The sequence below is a fragment of the Bos javanicus genome, chromosome 5 (assembly GCF_032452875.1).
Source record: "Bos javanicus breed banteng chromosome 5, ARS-OSU_banteng_1.0, whole genome shotgun sequence".
NCBI classification, from domain to species: Eukaryota; Metazoa; Chordata; class Mammalia; order Artiodactyla; family Bovidae; genus Bos; species Bos javanicus.
In genome coordinates, this window is record NC_083872.1 from 114,201,658 (window position 1) to 114,226,182 (window position 24,525).

Consider the following 24,525-nt stretch of genomic DNA (forward strand, 5'->3'; position numbering starts at 1 on the left):
ACAGTCGGCAAGACTGTTTTCCAAGCAGTTTTTCCGTCTATCCCCACCAGCAGGATATGATGGTTCCAACTTCTCCACATACTAAAATTTGACACTATATACTTGGATGAGCTTGAAGTGTCTTTTGGAGCTAAATAAAAATCTATTTTTGACAACTCAAAGAAAATAGCTTATTTTTTGGTTTTTAGAAAATTTGTGATGTATAAGGACAAAAGACATCAAAGAAAAACATGGATGTGCCCCAAACTTATTATTTAAACCTTTGCACAATAAATTGTAATGTGGAAAGCAAAGAAAAATGGAGTTGACACAACTGATAATCTTATTACCTAAAGTATACTATTAATAAAGACTGATATGAAGACTGAGGATTCAATTCTACTGCACAAAGAAGTTGTCAAAGATGAATATCCAGGAAAGAAGACATCTGGGGCACAGACAGGAGTGCACACAGAAGCCCTCTCTGCTAAAGCAGGCCACGTGGCTAGTGAAAAGCCTGTGCAGAGCCCCCGACTTTCTCCTGTCTCCCCGTCATCCGCCGAGGAAGCCTGCACTGCAGCTACAGGAGAGCAGACTCCTGAGTCTGCCTGGCCCCAGAGTGACTGTGTAGACTTGCGCCCCAATGTCCCACAAGCAACCTGCAGAGCAAGCAAGGAAGACATTTTGTTATGTGAACCTCTGAGATTCAGAGTTAGCTTGTTACCGTAGCTTATCCTAGCTAAATCTACTCCTATAAATTAACATGTAGGGGAAAAGTACAACCTTCCTTTAAAAACAGAAGTAACTGGACTTCCCTGGTGGTTCAATGGTTGAGAATCTGCCTGTCAATGCAGGGGACACAGGTTCGATCACTGGTGCTGGAAGATTCCACGTGCCATGAGGCAACTAAGCCTGTCCATCACAACAGCTGAGCCCGGGCTCTAGAGCCCATGGTCCACAAGAGAAGCGACTACAGTGAGATGCCCGGGCATCACCACTAGAGTAGCTTCCGCTCGCCGCAACTGAAGAAGCCCGCATGCGGCAACAAAGACCTGGCACAGCCAGAAATAAACAAACAAAAACAACTGCTTTTAAAAATGGAAATAACTTGAGAAAATTAAAATGATAACCCCAGCGGGGCCACAGAAAAATAGGAATGAACTCTAACATTGCTGACAGACTTCATGGAAAAATCTGGAAACAGAACAAGGCAGATGACAGTTACTAACCTCTGACCCTGTGGGCCCACTCTGGGGAATATGACCCAACCAAATAAATTCAAAGAAAAAAGAACTTGAACAAAATGTTCATCCCAGTAATATTTATAACAGCAGAGACTGGAGAACAAATCAAATGCTCACAAACTGAGACATCAGTGACTTGACAGAGTGGACACTACACAGCCATTATAAAAGATAAGCAAGGGAACCACTTTATATCTGAAATTGGGCATAAGCAAAAAATAAAATAGTGGACAGACCTTTATTACACACAAACATTCAAAGGCAAGGATTATATATTTTCTTCTTTGTAACCCCAGTGCTTAGCATGAAGTAGACACTCAAATATTTGCTAAATGACTGGATGTCTGACCAGAAAGTAACCATGTCGGGGTTACTTTGGAGGAGACTCTGGAGATGAAGTTGTGTGCTCCTTATTTCTGTAACATGATTTCAGTGTGTACATTTTAAGGTGATATATCTGAATTAGCAAAAGGGAAACAACATTCTTCCTTCATGTAATAAAGCTAGTTTAACGTTTCAAGGGCATGGGTCATGACTTCACACAAAGAAAAACTCACTAACGGTTAACTCACCCCAGGTTTCCTCACATGAATGGGGAGGAGGCTGGAGTCATTCACAGATCTGTCCCACTCACCCTCCTGACACTTGGTTTTCCCTTCTCCGCAATGTGGGGGTGCGCTAAAGGATAAGGGTCTTTGCAGTTCTGGTTTCAACCATTCCAAATGGAAAGGGGGGACAACCCATGGTTACTAGAATCTCAGGAAAGTAGCTATCATCCGTGATTAAACACATTCAACAGATGTGGCTTCTTCTGTTCCCAAAATGTAGGCATCCTGTGATGATCCTCCAGGCAGTCCCACTCAACAAAGATAGGTTTTACACCTCCAAAGAACAAGTGCTCATTGATCTGCACCATGTCAACCCGGCAAGGAGCCCCAGTGACACCACAGCACGTAAAGCTGCCTGCCAAAGACTGAAGCGGTGTTATTCTAACATAACCTTAGAATGCCTTCACACAAGTGGCATCACACACACACACACACACACACACACACACACACACACACACCCTTCCTGGAAATTCGCTGCTCCTCTCTCATGTCCGGCCGGCTGGCGGTCAGGGGCGGGGAGCAAGCACAAGAGGATGCACTGGCCCATCACTGCCATGGCCTCCCCATTCACGTCAGGTGTCCTCAGCCTAACAGAGTACCTGACAACTGGCAGATGGTAACAGACACAAGAGACATGTATGACAAAGTTACAGGGAACTGGGCTATGGATTCAGGCACTTCATGTCCTCTTTATTCCTTGAAATTCTCTGTGCAGCTCCACCTCCCCTTTGCCAGTCTTTGAGGAGCACCGCCAGAGACAGCTATTAAGCTTTTTACCTAACTTGCCGAACAGTCCTTTTCTCAGTGAGAAGCTCCCACCCAGTCGGATACTTCTTCCTTGAGCTGCAAGGTTTCCACCTCAAGAGACGTACTTAAACACTAAAGAAGAAAAGTCAGATGAGACAGAAAGACTCTTCTGGCAAAAGTCGAAGGAAAAAGTACAGAATGGGTCAGGAGGTTGCCCTTTGTTCAGACAAGAAAATGGGGGTATTCAACACGGGCAGATGTGATAAGGAAAGAGGGGGAGAGAAATGCTGACCACTGAGAGCGGGCACTTATGGGGGTGCCCTCCGAGCTCTGTTAAAGCAGGTTCCCAAGATTCGACAAAAGACATTATTAACAACACGCGTGAGTCACAGTGGCCCCAGGTCAAGCACTTCAGCTTCTTTCAAGCCCTCCACTCTGAGGCTGCCCCTTTTAGAAGCAGACTTCCTGTCACACAAAGGGCCTCTGTGGGCAGTTCCTCGGCCTCTTTTCCTGTGCAGCGGCACTTTTGGAGGCTCTTCCCCCCTTCAAAGTCTGACTGAGTGCTGAGCACTCTAGAGGGGCTACAGCTCGGCCGAAGGGGTGACACTCACCCACCCTGCAAACTAGACACAGAGAGAGAATACCACCAAAGAACATGGCACCCCTGGATGCATACGTCTAGAACTGAAAACTAGCCTCTGAAATCTGCATCGGTGATGCTTCGCAAACACACAGGGGTAACCCCTTGATGGCTTCGTCACCTCAGGCAAAAAACTCAAGAGGTCTGTGATTGGCATGGCTCATTTGCAAAATAGAAAAAAGGAATCCAATCTGCCTTAGCAGTTATGCAGATCAAATGACATTTGTCCTGGGCCTGGCACAGCGCCAGTATGGGGGCCTCCAGGGTGATGGTGACCATGGGCCATCCTCAGTCAAACAAGCCAGGCGCCATCACTGAGGCATTCTCCTTCCCAAGGGAAGCTTGAAGGACACTTGAACCTCCTCCTCAAACACAGAGCCAGGGCCTAGGGGAGAACATGCTATGGGAACAGGAGGGCTCATAATGGGCCTATGGGGCTGACACTTCAGTGGGAATTCATCAGCTGGAGAAGCAAGGAGGGGCATTCTAGAAGAGGGACCTGCATGGCAAAGAGAAGGTGGGATAAACCAGTACAGTGGAGGCTCACACAGATCCTGATGGCAAGCCCTGGGAAGTGGCTATGGCTTTTAAGGAAAGAGGAAAGAGAATTTACAAGGGCCAGGGTGCTGATGGTCATGCCATCAGCCTGAGTCACTCATTATGCTGCAAGAAGAGTGACTTCTGCTCTGTCCACCCATCAGCCTTAAAAAGTAGCACCTCCTGAAAAGAGCTTGTCATGAGAAGGCTAGGAAACCATTGACAAGACTTCACACCCATCAGAGCTCTGTCAGGAAATGAACTGTTCAAGTACTTCTCAAGCCGTGCTGTAAATATGTGCCGTTGAAATTAAAAAAAAAAAAAAAAAGTCATGTAACCACAAAAGGGTTTGGTTTTAATTTTGTAGCTATTATGCACCTAACTATGGGGACACTTTCTCAAGACACTATTTTTTTTGTTCAAATGTACAAGCTGGAGCCAAAGCATTCTGTTCTAAGGAAGGAAAGACACAGGGCCAGTGTGGACCTCAAGTGACAAACTGACAACTGAATTCTAACTTGACGATGATTTTATTTTTTAAAAAGTTCCCATAACCTGAAGGAGAAGGCAGTGGCACCCCACTCCAGTACTCTTGCCTGGAAAATCCCATGGACTGAGGAGCCTGGTGGGCTGCAGTCCATGGGGTCTCGAAGAGTCGGACACGACTGAGAGACTTCCCTTTCACTTTTCACTTTCATGCATTGGAGAAGGAAATGGCAACCCACCCCAGTGTTCTTGCCTGGAGAATCCCAGGGACAGGGGAGCCTGGTGGGCTGCCGTCTATGGGGTCACACAGAGTCTAACACGACTGAAGCGACTTAGCAGCAGCAGCATAACCTGAAGGACTATCCAGTAATTTGGAAAAAAGAGCAGGGAACCCACTTATCCAGCAACAATCTGAAGCTAATGAGCTAAATAAAGTTTCCCTTACGTGGGGAAGAGAGAGCAGGGCTCGTACTAGCAGTGGGTGCTATGACAGGGGCAAGCTTTAACTTCTAAGCCTCATTCTTCTCACCTGGAAATGAGCATAAATATGGCTGATCTACTTCAGGGGGAAGTAAGGAGAAATTTAAATACCACCTTATATGTGAGTGCCTGCCCACACAAGGCACTCAGCAAATGTCCCTCCCTGCCGCCTGTCCCTAGTACAACTCCTCCGGTCCCTGGATCTCGCTGGCCTTGCCCCACCCGGGGGTGCGGATATCACTTGAGCAAGCGGACATACATGCCCATTCCTCAGTTGTGTCACTGAAAACTCTAGGAACGTAAAACAAAAATCTGCAATGTTAAGCCATTTATATATGTATATACACGTGTTTTTGTGATGTTATCTGCCTAATAAAACACTTCCAGTTACCAGTTTACAAAGCAGAAAAATGAATGGAACTTCTGTTTATGATAAAATGCCTAATTACTATGCAAGCATACCTCAGAGATCTTGCAAGTTTGGCTCCAGACCACCTCAATAAAGCAAATACTGCAATAAAGTAAGTCACACAAAGTTTTGGGCTTCCCAGTGCATGTAAAAGTTACGTTTACCCTGTAGTGTATTAAGTGTACAACATATAGCATCATGTCTAAAAAACAATGTACTTTAATCTTAAAGTCCTTTATTGCTAAAAAATACTAACCATTATCTGAGCCTTCAGTGACTTGTAATCTTTTGGCAATAGTAACATCAAAGATCAGTGATCACAGGACTTCCCTGGTGGTCCAGAGGTTAAGAGATCACCTGCTAATGCAGGGAACACAGGTTTGATCCCTGGTCCAGGAGGATCCCACATGCCACAGAGCAACTAAGCCCACGAGCCACAACTATTGAACCTGTGCACACTAGAGCCGATGCTCCCCAACAAGAGAAGCCACTGCAGCGAGAAGCCTGCAATCAGAGGAGCCCCGACTCGACGCCACTAGAGAAAGCCCACATGCAGCAATGGAGACCCAACGCAGCCATAAATTAATTTTAAAAAGGCACGCACACACACACGCATGCACACACAGAAGAACTGTAGCAAACAGAAGGCACAGGAATAAGAAAGGCCACATCTCTTCAGGTGTACTTCTATTCAAACTGTACTGGAGGACTAGCCAAAACAATAAGAAAAGTAAGAAAACAGTATAAGAATTAGAAAAGAAGAATGAAAACATTATTTGTAGAGGATACTGTTTTAGCAAGGTGGATAGACCCTAATGATAACCGTCTAGATGGACAGCCTCAACTATGCCTTAAGGGCTGTCGCGTTAAGGACAATGCTGGGGGCTCTGCGCATGTGGTTTCATTCCACAGGAAAGAAGGCATCATAATCTTTATTGTACAGAAGAAACCGAGAGAGGTTAAATATCTTGCTCAGAGCCACACGGCAAGTAAATGGTTAGTTTTGAAACTGAGTCTATCTGTCCCCAAAGCTTAGCCACTCCACCTGCCGCAGGATGATAGACAAACACTAGCAGCACGTGATAAGGACCATCTGCGCTCTCACAGGAGCGCATACGGTGGGTGGTCACAAGGACTGGAGTGTAATGAGGAGATTAACCTGAAGAAAGCCAGTGAAGGGCGCCTGAGCTAGGTCTGAAGTGTGCAGGAGAATGCACGGACAGTGAGCGGTATTCTGGAGAGAGAGAGAGGTTAAAAGGTATGAAAGAATGGAGAATGTGGTGGCAGGGGAGCAAACAGGGAGGAGCTGAATACAAGGCAAGACAGGTACCACTAGGCCCGGGGGCTTGAAGGTCACACTGGGAATCTGAAAAGTTATGAGAAGGGACCTGACCAAAAGCCTGTCAAAGAAAGTTCCCTTGGACAGAAAGCAGAGAACAGATCATCAAGCCTGTAGAGCTGGGCCGTCCAGTATGGCAGCCACTAGCAACTGAGGGCTTAAAATGCAGCTGGTGCAACTGGGGATTGACTTTCTTGTATTTACTTTTAATTCATTTTAATACAAATAGCCACACATGATTACCAACTACCATATTGGACAGTGCTGCTCCTAGAGGTTGGAGACTGGAGAAGGACAAAGGGATAGGAGACCAAGAAAGAGGACTGATATTCAAGAGAAGAACAGATGAAGTTGGCATTGCTCATCTGTAAAATGGAATCCAATCTGCCTTAGCGGTTGTGCAGATCAAATGACATTTGTCCTGGGCCTGGCACAGCACCAGTATGGGGGCCTCCAGGGTGATGGCGACCTGTGAATGGGGGGCAGAGGGGAACAAGGATTAAAAGTGCCTGATTTTGAGAATGGGGATACAAGTAGATGGATGGCTGAGTCCCTTTGCTGTTCACCTAAAACTATCACAACATGGTTAATCAGCTTTGTTGAAAGTGTTAGTTGCTGAATGGTGCCTGACTGTGATCCCATGGACTGTAGCCCACCAGGCTCCTTGGTCCATGGCATTTCCCAGGCAAGAATATTGGAGTGGGTTGCCATGCCCTCCTCCAGGGGATCTTCCCGACCAGGGATGGAACTTGGGTCTCCTGCATTGCAGGCAGATTCATTACTGTCTGAGCCACCAAGGAAGCTCCAATACAAAATAAAAAGTTCAAAAGGGAAAAAAAGGAAGGAGAACCCTTAAAAAAATATATTCTTGATTTTGGAGGCAAGGTAGCTGGTGGTGCCACAAAGAGAAAAAGAAAATTCAGAAGAACGGGATTAGGGTGGAAAACACTGGCCTGGGCCTGATAAACCTGAGGTTATCAGGTTTACCGAAGCCCGCTGTGTACATACTACCATCAGCCACATTCAACTCCTGAACACAGCGTGTTCTCTCAGACCTCCTTGCCTTCGAGTATGTATTCCCCTCTGCTTCTCTCATCCACCTGACAAATCTCTCTCTCAAAACATACCACCAAACTGAGGTTTTCCCTGACCTCCCCCATTCTTCACAGCAGATAAGGTACCACTGTGAGGAGACTCCTCACCCTGGAGTTTAGAAGTCTCTTTACCTGTCTGGACTGGGGCTTCCTGGGGGCAAGAACTCAATCTGAACCATCACGGATCCCGGGGCCTACCAGCACCATGCCTGACACAAACTGAGCACACAACAAACTCTGCCAAGCAGGTAAGCTGAACACATGCAGGCCTGAAACAAGTGATTCAGCCAGCCAGCATTCAGATGGACTGTCCCTCCAGGTAGTGGCCTAACAGAGGCTGGAAATAAGCAGAGAGCTGGCTCAGGTGCCTGCACAGCTATTAACAAAAGCAGTCAGGTGCTGAACAAGCAGAGTTACATAAGCCTCACATCATGACTTTTCATCATTATGACAACCTTTGCCCAACCCAAATTCAAACTCTTGAGCCTTAGAAGTCTACTGGATGTGCCGAAGATAAATTAATGCCTTAGAAGTTAACATTAAATATGCAATGATTTTGCCTCAAAAAAAAAGTGGTCCTGAGACGTCTCTGCACGGCCTTGTGGTCTTGATGTGTAACACTCCTCCTGCATCATAAGGGTCGAGAATAAAGTGAACCTGAACTGAACACCCTCAGTTGCTAAATGAACAAAATGTTCTGTTTTCCAAGTCAACAGATACTAGGTCATCAATCCATTGTGCCCTGTGCTACGTTTCCCTTTTGTGTCAGCCACAAAGAGATCACTTCATTGTCTCCATATTGCCCTGGGCTTCATTGAGTTTGCTAATCAAGCACTACTAATGTGTTAGGAATGCGAGAATCAAAGGGAATTCCAAATTGGTAAGCTCAACATTTTAGCTCCGCTAATTTCATCAATAACATCTTGTCAGATAAGCATTTTCCTGCAAAATCATTCTCCCTGATCTCCTTCAACGACTGCAGAACAAATCTCAATGTGAAACAAGATGGTATAAAATGTGTAGCACAGCCTTCACATTATCAGTAAGAAATTTTAATTACATACTATTGTGATGGCCATGGGCACACATTTCAAATTCAAGACACCTTCTGTCGGATTCTTTAAGTTATCCAAAAATAGAACATTAAGCTTGTGAGTCTACATAGAGATTCATGTCTTATGATTCATGTATGACAGTCTAATGAGGGCGAAAAAAAAAAAATTAGGCCAGATTCCCAGGGCTGTTGGAGATGCTAGACACCTAGTCTGTCACTTGACATCAAGGCAGAACTGAGGTGCAAACGCATTAGACCAGCTCAGTGAAACACAACTCCAGTGCCTTCAATCTCTATGGGAAGGAGACCACTGCAACCCTTTCATTCATTCACTCGTTCATTCAAATTAATGGCCCATATTTTCCATTGATACTATCCATCCCCACCCCCAACACACACACAGTCCTCTTCACCTGCCTCTAGTGCCTGGGATCTACTTGGGCTACCAGAAGTTTCTTCAACGCCTCAGAGGAGATTCTAAGGCCACACTAGAAGCAGGTCTGAAGAGAAGCCTAAGCAGAGAAGTGAAGATGGCCCAGACAACCCAACCTCTCACACCCTCTGGGACTTCTGAGCCAAGAACAGCCTCAGGGGCTGCCTTTAAAGCCCTCCTCAGGCTGCAGCAAAGCCAGGACCCCGTATCCCCTTTCAGTATCCCCTTTCACGTCTTTAAACTCCACAAGCAGAATCGGAATTTACACTACTGTAGGCAATAGTTAGGGGCAAGGAGGAATGTCAAATATTACTTTTTACTGACTAGGGCCGTTATATATTAATTACATGTTTTGAGCGCTGAAAAATTGATGCTTTTGAACTGTGGTGTTGGAGAAGACTCTTGAGAGTCCCTTGGACTGCAAGGAGATCTAACCAGTCCATCCTGAAGGAGATAAGCCCTTGGATTTCTTTGGAAGGAATGATGCTAAAGCTGAAACTCCAGTACTTTGGCCACCTCATGTGAAGAGTTGACTCATTGGAAAAGACTCTGATGCTGGGAGGGATTGGGGGCAGGAAGAGAAGGGGACAACAGAGGATGAGATGGCTGGATGGCATCACTGACTCAATGGACGTGAGTCTCAGTGAATTTCAGGAGTTGGTGATGGACAGGGAGGCCTGGTGTGCTGCGATTCATGGGGTCACAAAGAGTCGGACACGACTGAGCGACTGAACTGAACTGATACATGTATAATTATATATATATATACACATATCAAGAAGGTCAATTACATATTAAGAAAAGGAAGCCATTTAAGATATTCTATATTTAATATGTACTAAAATGTAACAGTCCCAAAGAAAGGCAATGCCAAAGAATGCTCAAACTACCGCACAACTGCACTCATCTCACACGCTAGTAAAGTAATGCTCAAAATTCTCCAAGCCAGGCTTCAGCAATACGTGAACCGTGAACTTCCTGATGTTCAAGCTGGTTTTAGAAAAGGCAGAGAAACCAGAGATCAAATTGCCAACATCCGCTGGATCATGGAAAAAGCAAGAGAGTTCCAGAAAAACATCTATTTCTGCTTTATTGACTATGCCAAAGCCTTTGACTGTGTGGATCACAATCAACTGTGGAAAATTCTGAAAGAGATGGGAATACCAGACCACCTGATCTGCCTCTTGAGAAATCTGTATGCAGGTCAGGAAGCAACAGTTAGAACTGGACATGGAACAATAGACTGGTTCCAAATAGGAAAAGGAGTTTGTCAAGGCTGTATATTGTCACCCTGTTTATTTAACTTATATGCAGAGTACATCATGAGAAACGCTGGACTGGAAGAAACACAAGCTGGAATCAAGATTGCCAGGAGAAATCTCAATAACCTCAGATATGCAGATGACACCACCCTTATGGCAGAAAATGAAGAGGAACTCAAAAGCCTCTTGATGAAAGTGAACGTGGAGAGTGAAAAAGTTGGCTTAAAGCTCAACATTCAGAAAACGAAGATCATGGCATCCGGTCCCACCACTTCATGGGAAATAGATGGGGAAACAGTGGAAACAGTGTCAGACTTTCTTTTTCTGGGCTCCAAAATCACTACAGATGGTGACTGCAGCCATGAAATTCAAAGACGCTTACTCCTTGGAAGGAAAGTTATGACCAACCTAGATAGCATATTGAAAAGCAGAGACATTATTTTGTCAACAAAGGTTCGTCTAGTCAAGGCTATGGTTTTTCCTGTGGTCATGTATGGATGTGAGAGTTGGACTGTGAAGAAGGCTGAGCGCCGAAGAATTGATGCTTTTGAACTGTGATGTTGGAGAAGACTCCTGAGAGTCCCTTGGACTGCAAGGAGATCCAACCAATCCATTCTGAAGGAGATCAGCCCTGGGATTTCTTTGGAGGGAATGATGCTAAAGCTGAAACTCCAGTACTTTGGCCTCCTCATGTGAAGAGTCGACTCACTGGAAAAGACTCTGATGCTGGGAGGGATTGGGGGCAGGAGGAGAAGGGGACGCCAGAGGATGAGATGGCTGGATGGCATCACTGACTCGATGGACGTGAGTCTGAGTGAACTCCGGGAGTTTGTGATGGACAGGGAGGCCTGGCGTGCTGCAATTCATGGAGTCACAAAGAGTCGGACACGACTGAGCGACTGAACTGAACTGAACTGAAAATGTAACAGTACATATAAAATGCGAAGTGGGGAAGAAAGGTAACTAAATTATGGGAGAAGTGAACTAAACCACTCCCTGAAGCAGGCTTCACCCTTTCTTTAACCCCCGCAGTGTGGTCATTTGGCTCAGCAACTGCAAGCTGCAGCTTCTTCAGGACAGTGACAAAAAGATGGGTACCAGAACACAAGGGAAGACACAGCCCTGACCCAGTACAGAAACACAGTGCTCATGTGACTTACTTCATTCCCAGGTTTTCTAAATTAAGACAGGTATAAAGCTATCGACTACCATTTCAAATACAGTTAAAATATTTATGAAAATGCCTATTTCCCTATAGTGTTTTTGTTTCAGAAATTCTCCGTAACATATACTCTAAATACTTCAGAAAATACAAATAAGTGCTATTCTGTAACCTCTCCAGGGCATCTTAAGGTGACTCTGGGCAGAGTGGGAGCCACATCAAGGGCTGAGAACAGTCACACACTGTTCTCAGCATGCCTCTATTTGCATCTAATTCTCATACTTGAATTTCAGAGGATCCAAATTCAATATTTAGGAGAGACTATTTTTAAATGTTTCTGGAAGGTTGTGGGTAAATTTCATCTTTATAAATTCAATCATTACCCCACTTTACTTACGATTTAATGTATTGTTTTAAACTGTATCTATTCCCAAACCCAGTTACTCCAGGCTGAGAGGCAGCAAGACAGAGCTGTCAGTATTCCTTCCCAGGGGCCATAAAGCTCCCCTAGAGTTCAGGGTTCTCCTTTCACATCCTGAAGAATCCTCTTTTCAAAGAAGAATCATGTACTTCAGTCAATTTCTTTAAATTAATTATGATGTTATTAAGTTTGGATTTCTCATCTAGCAGAAAATCATATAATGAGGTTTTCTTATAACATTATCAATTGAGTAAGACCTAGTTTAGGGGAGAGGAAGAAAAACTTTATAAAATAGAGAACTCTTTGTTTTTAAGAAAAATCTCTCAGAGGGAATAATGTCAACACTGTGCTGGAGGTAATGCATTGCGCACCTATGCCAAATGGTACTCAGGGAAATTGTTGAATAAAAACTGAGTATTTGAAAATAGACTCATCAGAGGAAAAAAGCCAGCGCTGGCCAATTTACCTTGAGATAATATATGGAGAAAGCAAATAAAGGACAGGCCAATGGCCCAGAAATTGGGAGACCTGGGGTCCAGACTCACTCAGCCACCAACATGCCAAGTGACCTTGAACAAGTCAGCAGGGCATTTCATCTCTTGGTCTTAATTCCTTGTTTAAAAAAATAAAGGGGCCTGACTGTGACAACTTCAAGAGCTATTACAACTCTAAAGATCATGTTCCCACTTTTTAATTATGCCACCTCCTAAATAATAGAATTATATGGGTGAGCAAAACAGTAGACTAACAATGTATGGGAGGGGAGCTCATTTTTACTACTGGCATAAATCTCAGGCCTCTAAGATATGCTTCATTTTGAAGCTAGGATACTTGTTTATTATTTTCATAAATGCAGCATTAAAATTCACCTAGAATTAGGTAAGATATCACATTATGAAGACAGAAGGGTTTTGAGGAGATATTCTAAGAGCAAGGGTGAAACCTGATTAAGGTCTGAGAGAAATGTATGTTGGGTGGGGGAGGATTCTAGAAAATAGGAAATACGCAATCCTGAAAGTATTAGAAATACATACCTCACACTAGGAATGACCTAACAAGAAGACATGCTTCTCTGCGCGGCACAGACTGCACTAACGTGGCACTGTTTGGAGAATAGAGTACACCACCTTTCTAATGTTCACAGCAATAGGTAACCCAATAAATACATTCACTTAGTGATGAATCACTTAGGTACCAGGAATTAAAAAAAAAAATCTTCTAACTAGAATTTCAGTACTGCATAAACAAAGGAAAGAGAGAGGGGGTCAATTCATTTTAATTCCAGAATATGACTTCCAAGATAAGAAACAAATATGTATGTAAAGCTGCTCAGCTACTGAAACCATAAAACTTTTACATTTTACTATCCAATAAAAATGAAAACAAAGTGTCCAGTGATAGCAATGGATAGGGATAAGGGCATAGGGTCCAGCTGAGAAGAAAATTAAGAACTAATGAGGAGAAAGATGGAGGAGGGGCCTTGGGGCAAGCCACAAGCTGATGGGATTCTGGAAAAGACAGTCATGAAACAGCAATTATAGTCAACTGGAAAAGCTAATTTGTTCATTTTCTCTCACACATCCCAGTTACATGTTTGCAGATTAGATTTGGCTGTTAAGAAAGGAAATGGCAGCATGTGATAAACATAATGCCTGACAATAGGGGGGAAAAAACCAACGGTTTATTAACAGCTAACTCAAGTAATTCATTCAGCTACTCAGTAAGAAAAACATATAGCTAGAGGTATGCAAGCTTCCTAAAACATGCAAAAGTTTTTAATTTACTCTTTAATTATTATTTATTATTTAATCTATTTTGAAATGAAGCATGCACATATGTTCTAAAACCAGAGTAGAAATTATAAAGCATAGACCTTCATTTAGTTTCGGTCAAAATGTATTCATCAAGAAAATCAAACATTTACTCTGACATTTTCTCAAAGTGTTTTGGATAGAACACTCCACACGCTTCAGCTGATATTGAACTGCGTAAGCATTTCCATTAAGAAGCTGTAAACAAGGTGTGCTTAAAAGGTAAGAGTTCTGGTACATCAATCACTCAGAAAAAAAAAAAAAGATCAATGAAAATTTTACTTTCAAAAGGTCTCTCTTAAAGGAAAAGCAGGTTCTAAATAGCACACTCACGTTTTCTTGTCAAAGGCAGGCGCTTCAACTGCATAACTTTGCAGATCCGCTTCCGTACCTGCCTCCTCCCGACCCTGCTGGTATGTCTGACCTCGGCTCCCAGCAGAATTCTCCCAGCACATTTCATCATTTCCTGTTGGCTGCTGACTCCTTGCAGCCGTGATAAGGCCATTCCCCTTCAATGCTGCATTCACCCTACAGGCACCAGGTTCCCAGACCGCTGCTGTGAGCCTGCTAGCACCATCACAGCAGAGCTTCCTTTTTTTTTTTTTCAGAAAGTAGACAGAAATCTCGGTATTCATGGAAAATCAGAGAGATGGAGAACAAAAGTCATATCACCCCCTCCTCAAATCAACTTGCATATGAACTAACTTATACTGTATGTGATCGTCTTGGAATCTCTTCCTGTACTCAGGATCCTTCCACTTACAAGGGCAAAAAGACCCACTCTGTATCTCAGGAGCCATGAGTTAACGTGACAGGGATTTATGTGCATGGCATAATCTTCCATTTCCCCTACATGTAGAACGCCACTTCTCTCTGCGCCTCCACACGTTACAGCACAGCAGTGTGACAGGGGGCCATGCAGGGAAACCCGGCGCAGGCTCAGGCTGCACACAGGTAGGGGCCCCGACCTCAGCAGCACGGCTGCCTCCCAGGAACCAGGGCACTCAGACATGCAAGTGTAATCCCCTAGAAGTCAACATCAAACACAAAGCACCTTACTTCCGAGAGTTTGACAAAGAACTAAAAGTGAAGGAAGAAAAGAAAAATATAACTTGAGGTGAGAAGGAAGAAGTCCTGTCTCATTTAAAAATGTATGTGCCCACAAGAACATCCTGTATAATTCTTGTGAGATAAAGAGGCGGCACGACTCTACCGAGTGACAGGGCAGAGGGGAAAGGAAGAGGTCACCAGGAACGCTCTGAGCAACACTCTGATTTTTAAGCTGTTATGGGTATGATGACTTGTGAAAATCCATTGGTATACACACTTATAATTTGTGCACTTTTATGTGTACATATATATTTATACCTGAATAAAAAGTGTTTTAAAAAACCTATGCAACAACATCAAAAATATAAACACTACAGGAAAGAGAAGATTCAAAGTAATCCGTAAAAAGAGACAAAAACAAATCCTTCAAGGGCTCAGTGTCCCTAAAATATTTTCTCAGAAAATATGTAATTGACCAAAGAATATACAAGGGAAAATTATGCTAAGTGGATATACATTACTACCCATTTTCATTCAAAAATGTTAAGTTAAAAACAGACATCTAAGTCTGACCTTAGAACAGAATTGGTTAAAAATCTCTTCCCAAAATCTCATGTTTAGAAAGTCCTTAATGGAAAAACACCAATAAAGCAAAGACAATATCAACAATAGCCTCAATTATTTGACATATGATAATAATTCACACTACTCAGAAAACTATACCACCTTCCCCTCACCCTCCCCACACAACAACAACAAAAGAGAAGCACTGACTTAAAAAATTCAGTCGAAAAGTTGACAGTTATGTGACATCTCGTTTACTGATGTAAATATTCCATTTCTCAGAAGTCAACCCAACACAGATTTCACTGTGCTCTGCAGCCAGCTGAGTTAGGTCAACTACACCCTTACAAAGGTATGTGCACCAGAGTAGCACCCTCTGGTCTGCAGGGAGGCTGGCCACTTCATCACGGGGTTTGCTGGGGGTCAGGCAGCATCAGGAACTGAGGGTTTAATGCCCTTCATGTCCAGTGACGGACATGAAGGCTGGACAAGGCTGAACAAGACGAAAAATGTTTCTAAAAATGATTTCAGCATACTTGACCATACCAAGATAGGCTTTCTAAAACTAATGGCAGTTGTTTCAGAGCATGTGCAGCTAAGTTTAGGCAGCATAAAACCCTGGTCACCAAAGCCCTTTTTTGGGGATATTTTCTTCCACTAAGAAGCAGTAAACACTTGAGTTTCAGCAAAGCAAGCCGACTGTGTACCTTGCCTTGCTATCAAGTAGCATGACAGAATTCTCTTCTTTGTCCCAGAGCCCCATGTAGCACTCTTGGCTAGAGGGGCAATCATAGCAAAATTTAAAAGCCTCATCCTCTTTATTTTTGTAAATCCAACAAACACTGGCTGCTCAATAAGCATTTATACAGTGCTTACTTTATGTGTAATCATGAAAATAGCCCTATGAGGGTAACTGTTGTTGTCGCTGTTCAGTCGCCCAGTCGTATCCGACTCTCTGTGACCCCATGGACTACAGCGTGCCAGACTTCCCTGTCCTTCACCATCTCCCAGAGTTTACCGAAATTCATGTCCATTGAATCAGTGATGCCATCCAACCATCTCATCCTCTGTCGCCCTTTTCTCCTTCTGCCTCATTTTCCTCCATTTTCCAGGTGGGATAACTGAGGCACAGAGAGCTTATGCTACATACCCTGTGCCCTGGAGCTGACACATGGCAGAGCAGGAATGAACCCCAGGGGTCAGCCTCCAGAGTCCATTTGTCACCCACTGCACACACCGCCTCTCCATCTCGGCTTCCCCAGAGGATCAGAACTGGGTCCTGGCTACAGCTGCTGCTTAGTGCAAAGTTTATAGGAACCGAGTAAGAACACTGACAGCAGCAGGACTATGAGGTAATGAGACCAGCTCTGCAGTGTGGCCAGGGCACTCTCTCCCTCCTCACAGCTCCGGCCACCCCACATCAGTGGCTTCCTTGCAGGAGGGAAGCTCTCCCAGTCCTCTGGCAGCTCCCCCATCCTGGGGCAGGGTGCAGCTCTTTGAACTGGTGCTGGGACAGAAACACTGCTCCAGGAAAACCCACTGCTAACCTCCAGCACATGGTACCTAAACTGGTATTTCCAGTTCCAATCTCATTTGTCACCAGACTTAAAACCATTGGGCATTCATTCAACAAACATTAGCGCCAGGCACAGTGCTTAGGGCCTCGGGGCCCCATAACTGAAAAGCCGAGGTCCCTGCCCTGCATTGCTCACAGTGTATGGGCAGGACAGAAGTATAAATAACTAAAATGGCATGAGCTGATAAATGCTGGAACCAGCGTGCCTCAAGGGCTAAGGGATCAGTGTGAAGGGAGCAGCAACCCAGTGGGAAGGCTTCATGAAACAGGGAACATAAGTGGGTTATCCAAGAGCTTATCATCAACCTACTCAAACCATGTGGATTAAAGCAGAAAAAAATTCAGAAGCAGAAAGTCCAGCAAATTAGCTGACCTCTGCCATTGTGAACAACGACATCAGCAGGGGGATTCAAGTGAACAGTCATTAACTGAGCACAGCTCACAGATATCAGGACATCTGACCATGCTACCTCTTCCACCTGATACCCCTGCTATATGACTGTCACATGCTGAAAATGGCTGCACCTGCCAAGCTCTTTTAAAAGACTCCATAACATAGGTACCTCTGCTGCTGCTGCTAAGTCGCTTCAGTCGTGTCCAACTCTGTGCGACCCCATAGATGGCAGCCCACCAGGCTCCCCCGTCTCTGGGATTCTCCAGGCAAGAACACTGGAGTGGGTTGCCATTGCCTTCTCCATAGGTACCCCTAGTCCCTTTTTATCAGAGAAAGCAATGGCACCCCACTCCAGTACTCTTGCCTGGAAAATCCCATGGACAGAGGAGCCTGGTAGGCTGCAGTCCATGGGGTCGCTAAGAGTTGGACATGACTGAGCGACTTCACTTTCACTTTTCACTTTCATGCATTGGAGAAGGAAATGGCAACCCACTCCAGTGTTCTTGCCTGGAGAATCCCAGGGACGGAGGAGTCTGGTGGGCTGCCGTCTATGGGGCTGCACAGAGTCCGACTCAACTGAAGCGACTTAGCAGCAGCAGCAGTCCCTTTTTATGGCGAGGAAACCACCACAGAGATGTTAATCAACTTGCCCAGGGCCACCCAGCTAACAACAGCCAGATGGGGATTCAAACTCAGGTTCACCTGACACTTTGAAGTCCATCCCCTTCCAACCACACTCATACACACACCTCTACCCCACCCCATGGAACTAGGGCTGTGAAGAAAACTAGGATATTTAGCAACAGGTCACGTCATATGCCAAAAGAATAAAATTTCTGTGATGTCAGTTTCCCCCCATTCATCAACTGGTCTGTCCTGGCTCTAATACCACACTTTGAAAAATGGTATCCGAGACATAATTCGGATACCATACCATTCAGCCATTTAAAGCATACAACTCAGTGGGTTTCAGTATATTCACAGGTATGGCTACAATCACCTGTGGCTTAGGACAGTTTCATCACCTCAAAGAGAAACCCCATACCCTTCAGCCATCATCCCTCTCCCTGCCACCCCCCACCCCCGCATGGTGCTTTCTCCTGAGGCCTAAGTGCCCACTGCCTCTCACAAGGTGACTCTTAACAAGGTTACAGGCATAGTAATTGGGTTGTTAATAGAGCAGTGCAAATACAATTCTGTGCTTCATTCCTCCCAACTGGGTTAAAGCTAACAGCTAAGCCAGGACAGAGCACCACAGCAGCTAGACAACTCCCAGGCCGAGGCAGTGGTGAGAGGTGTTGGGGGTCGGGGGGGGGGGGTGGTGCCTGGCGGCCACACACCACATGGGCTTCCCAGCTCATGTGTCTCTGAACTTGGCCTTGGCCGAGTGCCAGCAGGGATGGCGGAAGTCATGCAGAAGACCTAGAGCAGTCTTGCTGGTCACAAGACCTTAAACTACTAGGAATGCCCATCCCCCTATCTCTAGAAAGACAAGTACCAAGATCACACTGGCTGCCACAAGCTGAAGGTAACCAGAAAAGCATTCTGAGAAGCCCAACACATAGACTAGCAAGACTCAAGGCTCTGAGTGTGAAAAGGTGACACTCCCCCTCCCCCCGCCCCCCTCCCCCACACAGAACTCCGTTTGTCTTCTGGCTCTTCCTCTCAGCCTTCCTCCAGTGCTGGGGAAAGCTGGGAGGAGGGGGGATTACAGACAGCCTATGCATGTACCCCTCCGGAGCCCTGATTTCTGTGCTGCACTTCTCCATACAGGACATCAGGACCCGACGGTGCGCAGCACCATCAACATTCAGTGGAAAACTCCTTGGCATTTAAAAGGCAAGAGCCATCAACAGATGCAGTGTGAATGAATCACAAAAATACCACGGTGAGCAGGAAACCAGATGCGAAAGGTACATACTGCGTGTCTCATATGAAACTGTAAACCAGGCAAACTCACCTAGGGAGACAGATCAGAGTGTGCCTGGGACTGGGGACTGGGGTGCTGCCTGCACAGGGGCCTCCCTGAAGTGTTGGAAATGTCCTATGTCCTGATAAGGACAGTGGTCGCACAGGTATAGCCATCTGTCACAACCTCTAAGTGAGGGCATGCAGCTGTATGTAAAATAGTATCTCCGTAAAGAGAAAAGGCAGAGGGAAGAATAAGGAAGGGAGAAGACAGGACAGGAGAGGAGGAAGAAAGAGAGGACGGACGGAGCCCGCTGCGCAACTTGGAAAGCACAAGTTCCTCCTGCTCCCAGCATCGGCACCAGCTGTGCAACGGCGACTGGCATTCGCCAGGGATTGGACGGCAAGGTCCTCTGGTGCAGAGGCTAAATAAAGTAAGTTCTGTGTAATGGCAACACTCAGTGTATTTTATCAGGTCTCAATCCTTAGGATAACTGATCCTCCAACACACACAAATGACTCTGAGGAGCCCGAATGGTCCACTTTCTAACCAGGTTAGCTCGGTTCTCTCTGTCATCACTGCAGTAAAAATGTGATCACACCAGTCAGCAACTCAGGAACGGCAGCACTGTGACAGGTGTCAATGGCTGTTTGACAGTCAGTAAACAAGTAAAATCTAATACGATAATTACAGGTATTCAGTTTTCTCTTTTTTTCAAATGATAAGTAAATCTTAAATTCTATAACTCTACCATGCTCATAAATAGGTTATGTAAAAACAGTCCAATCTTTTTTGTTGTCTTTTTTGGTTTGGTTTGATTTGGTTGGTTTGGTTGGGGAGAGGGTAGTGGCTATGTTCAAATCCTACTCGTCAGCCTTTCATATTGTTCGTGAACTAAGATGTAAATAGAGCCTTTACTCTTTACTCTTCTCACCTATGTACATAAAAAGGAATAAACCAATCAAAATTTCTAACGTTCTCTATCAAACAAGGTGCCAGGACAAGCTGAACTAAGTATCAGTTCTATCTTTGGCGAAGTAAAAAAAAAATTAAAACCTTTTATGTAAGCTTCTTTGCTTCTCTGGCACTTAACCAAAGGTTTTAAAAAAGGAAAAGAAAGAAAGGGAAGACAAGAAAGAAAATATGAAGCCGGACTAATTAAAGCAGACAGCCCAATTAAGAAAAACTTCAAAGCACCAATGTGATAGGGAAAAGCATGCAAATATCTTTCCTTATGCATTTTATAAAATGCCGTGAAAAGCAACACCTGGGCCTCTAACACACCATCTCGGTGGCTAAGCTGTCACGCGGCTTCCCCCACTGCCCCCGAGTCCCAGGAATGCCTTGAGCCTTCTTTGGGCAACTACCCAAAGAAGATGGTCTGAATTCAAGAGAGGCAACAAAGTTTGTGGCGAGTTTGGGGGTATTTTCAGAAATGGAGTTAGAGACACTGTGTTAAGGTTTTATTGGAGGCTTACTGGTGTGATTTTACCACGTGCTCATTTACATGGACCCCCTCTCTGCTACAGTCTTGAAGTCACAAGCTAAATAATTCATCACACTTTTCCTTAAGCTGCTTAGAGGGCAGCACGGTAGACAGACAAGCTCCCAGAACCACACAGTGTGACAAGTGGCCCGTGCCGTTGGGCCTCCAACCTAAGGCGTGAAGCAGGGGAGGCTGGGAGGAGGTGCTGGAAGACTCCCCAGGAGAAGGGACCCTGAGCCAAGTCAGGTAAGCAAGAGCTGGCTCACTCTGCACCTCTGGCTATGGCTTCCTCTTCCCCAGGGGAGTGCACAGGGCACTGGAGGACAGCTCCCAACTTCACTGACCAGCATTTCATCAAGGGTATGTGAACTAAAATATAGCCTGTCATATCAGTAAACAAAGGGTGTTGCAGCCATCAAGCCACCATATTACAACCACCAGATAGCAAGCCCAGAAGAAACTCAGGAAAGAAACAAGATGCCCGCCATCTACAGTCAGCTGCCTCAGCCAATCCTGACCTTACTAAATCCTCTGTGAAACAAGGTGGGGTATAAATACGTAAATAAATGAAGTCGTGATCCTAAGCACTCCGGAATGCTATCACTGCCTTCTCCTTTGTCCTTCCCCATTGTGGACCTGTGTTAGGGATCAGATCACGGGAAGGATGGAAAAGACCAAGAACTCCATGGGCCAAAAACCAAGAAACATCTGAATGCCTGTTCAAGATTTTCAATACTATACTTCAATTTGGCACATAATAAGAAGACATTAAGTGTTTAATAAATGAATGAATCTAAACCTTGTGGGCATTATTGAGTGTTATGTAAATTCAGTTTAAAAGACATGGTCTCTAACCTCTAAAACTTCCATTCTCAGTCTGAAATATGATTTTAAATATAATACCAATTACAAACTCAAAAATGTGTCTTGTTTTACAATTTTATGTTTTTATTCTACTTCTACCATTTACAATCGAAGCTACTATACTAAAGAGTCTTTTAACACCATGTGCCCAGTCATACTCTGGCATGTGTGAAGACACAGACCAGGTAACATTAGAGGCTGGTCCCCTAGAGGGCTCTCCCTAGGCTTCTGCATGGGAAAAACAGCACTGAGTGGGGTCAGGCAACAGAGAGGGGCAGAGGTGAGCAGATGCAGACCTTGGCAAGTCTGTAAGCTTCCTGTTCCTCTACCTGTAATATGAAGACAGCCTCAGTAACCACCTCAGGGCTTGGGAAGATTGAGGGGATAAGGTATACCTATGTGTTTAGCAATGGTAGCCATGGAGACCACCTCCTGATGACCACCTCCTGATCTGGAAGCTCCAGAGGATCTAAGTCAGGGAAGGGTCAAGGGGGCCTCTCCAAGGGGTAGGGCTGAAACAAAAGAGGTGCATATTCAGGGAGCAGCAGCACAGGGTTGACCCCCAGGAAATTCAGACAGCAGGCAATCAGTAAATCAGTGACCTGGGAAATCAGTGAATCAATGCCACAACAATCCAGATGGAAACAAATTCACAATGACCACAAGGAACAAGATATGGATACGGACAGGCTGGTTCAGAAGGTCTCATGAAAGAAGATAAAGTGAGGGGACCTTGCCAAGAGGCCAACGGGGCTGAGTACCTGAGAGTGTCCAGCCCAGCATGGCTTAAGGACACGCTGCAGGCAACCTGGCAGGAGCCACAGGGAGAAAACAAGCTGCTCAGTCTGGCAGCGGTCACTCTGCACTTGTGTTGTTGTATAGCAGAAACCAACACATCATCGTAGAGCAACAAACTGTAATGGGAGGAAAATTGCTTTCCAATGTTGGCTTCTGCCATACAACACAAATCAGCCATAATTACACATACATCACCTCCCTCAGGAGCCTCCCTCCCCTCCCCCTATCCTACCTCTCTAGGTCATCACAGAGTGCCAGGCTGGGCTCCCCTGAGGAAGAACCAAACGTATTTAAGACGAGTAACAAACCTGAACAACTCTGGCAACAACCAACATCACAACGCCTACACTGTCAAAACAACCTGGGATTCATTATATCTGTAGACTGGAAATGCTTTTCTCTTTATTTTTTTATGGAAAATGTTAAACATATAAAAAAGAGATTAGAACAACGACCCCTAGTTTCAACAATTATCAGACACATGGTCAACCTTTTAGTTCATCTGTGATCATGAAAAGTGTTAAAGGCTCACAGAAGCATGCAACTCAAATATGTCTTCACACGACCTGGTAGGTCCACAGCACGCGTCCCCATGCAGAAAGGGGCACAAAGCAAGCAGAGCAGGGGTCTTAGGCTGAAAGAACTAGCGACCCAGTGGGGAGGCAGAGCCACATAAAGTGAAAGTCTCAGCTGCTCAGCCGTGTCAGACTCTCTGAGACCTCATGGACCGTGGAATTCTCCAGACAAGAATACTGAAGTGGGTTGCCATTTCCTTCTCCAGGGGGTCATCCCAACCCAGGGATCGAACCTGGGTCTCCTGCATTGCAGGCAGATTCTTTACCATCTGAGCCACCAGGGAAGCCCAGAGCCACATAAAACATGTGTCAAATCAAGGAATAAGAATACTAAGCCTGCAAGGTGAACCTCTGCAATGACATGCCATGCTGATATCACCATACCCCAATAGGACGCAAAGAGGACAGCACTTCACCTCAGCACGTTCTTCCCCCAAACTCATAAGCTGGTCTAACAATGTGAAAAACGCCAGGCAGACCCAAAGTGAGGACCCTTGCACACCAGGTGATCGCTGGCAGCATGCTGCTGGACATGGAGCCTTGCCTGTGATCGTGAACTGCTGAGAGCCAGAAGAGACCTCCTCATGGCGAGGGTGCCCTGCCTGCTCTCCACACTCCACCCAGAGCCATGCTGGTCAGGCATCGACCCAGTCTCCTTAAGCTGTCCCCAGCTCCCCCAAGTCCTCTCCCTGCCAGCCCCCGCTCACAGCACCTCTCTTCATTCATGCAGCAATCTCTGAGGGGCTGCAGGTTACCACTAAGCTGAAAGCAATAGGAGGAGGAGGTACTACACACTACTATATAATAGTCCATTTAAAAAAACAGCAGTTTATATGTTTCTAGAGAAGGGCTGAACTGCCTTCAGAACTGAGCACCAGGAGACCTGAAGCTGCCACACTCAACGAGGGGGTGCTGGGAGCAGCAGAGCAGTATTCTACCTCTGGTCGTTCTGACCAGGAGACCATGCTTGGAACAACCAAGCCTGCGAGAGCTCATTGATGCTTTTAAACAGCTCTGTGTGTGCTTCTTTTTAACAGCATGGTCCTACGTTTGAAACGGGACGCAGTTCCAGAAACAAAAGCACAGACCTGGATTTTCAAACTATGAACAGTACGTAGGGGTTTCGTGCATTCTGAGCCAGATTTAAGATGACTTTTGTGGCTGCGGGCAATGCCAAAGCAAGCACCTGTGGTAGAGCAGCCGGACGCCTGCCTTCATACAGGAACAAACATGTCGTGTGCTTGTATGTCAGCCCAAAGAACAATCTACGTGACAGACTCCTGTCCAAAATGCCCTGCAACAAAATCACTGAAAGACAGAGAGACCCAGCACTGAGGTTTTTAAAACAAGCTTTAAAAAAGATGACAATCTAAAATGGTTGTGCTGTTCTCAGTAACAACCATTTGAAAACGGATCGGACCTGCATGTTTCCCATCGATGAGGCAGTCAATCCGCCCTGAGCAACTTCATTCCTTCTGCTTACCCCCGTCCCTGAAGAGCGTCTTACAACATCCTGGGCAAAACCTCCCCAGTGCTCTAAAGTGCACAACTGGGAGCTGCACGGAGCGCCACTGCCCTCGCCCGCCCTCCACGGAGGCTC

The 24,525-nt window shown here is 45.3% G+C and overlaps 1 protein-coding gene across 4 annotated transcripts in view; it reads right to left on the reverse strand.

Annotated features, from left to right (window-relative positions):
• The window catches only part of PACSIN2 (protein kinase C and casein kinase substrate in neurons 2), a 115,200-nt gene that overhangs the window by 53,656 nt on the left and 37,019 nt on the right, over positions 1-24,525 (reverse strand). Inside the window, exon 1 of one of the 4 annotated variants that reach the window (XM_061418786.1) lies at positions 14,043-14,130. The exons of 2 other annotated variants lie outside the window; for them this stretch is intronic. The gene's annotated coding sequence lies outside the window, so the exon portion shown is untranslated. Of the gene's footprint in view, positions 1-14,042; positions 14,131-24,525 lie in introns of those variants that run through there. One more of the 4 variants, XM_061418789.1, reaches the window with a different exon arrangement.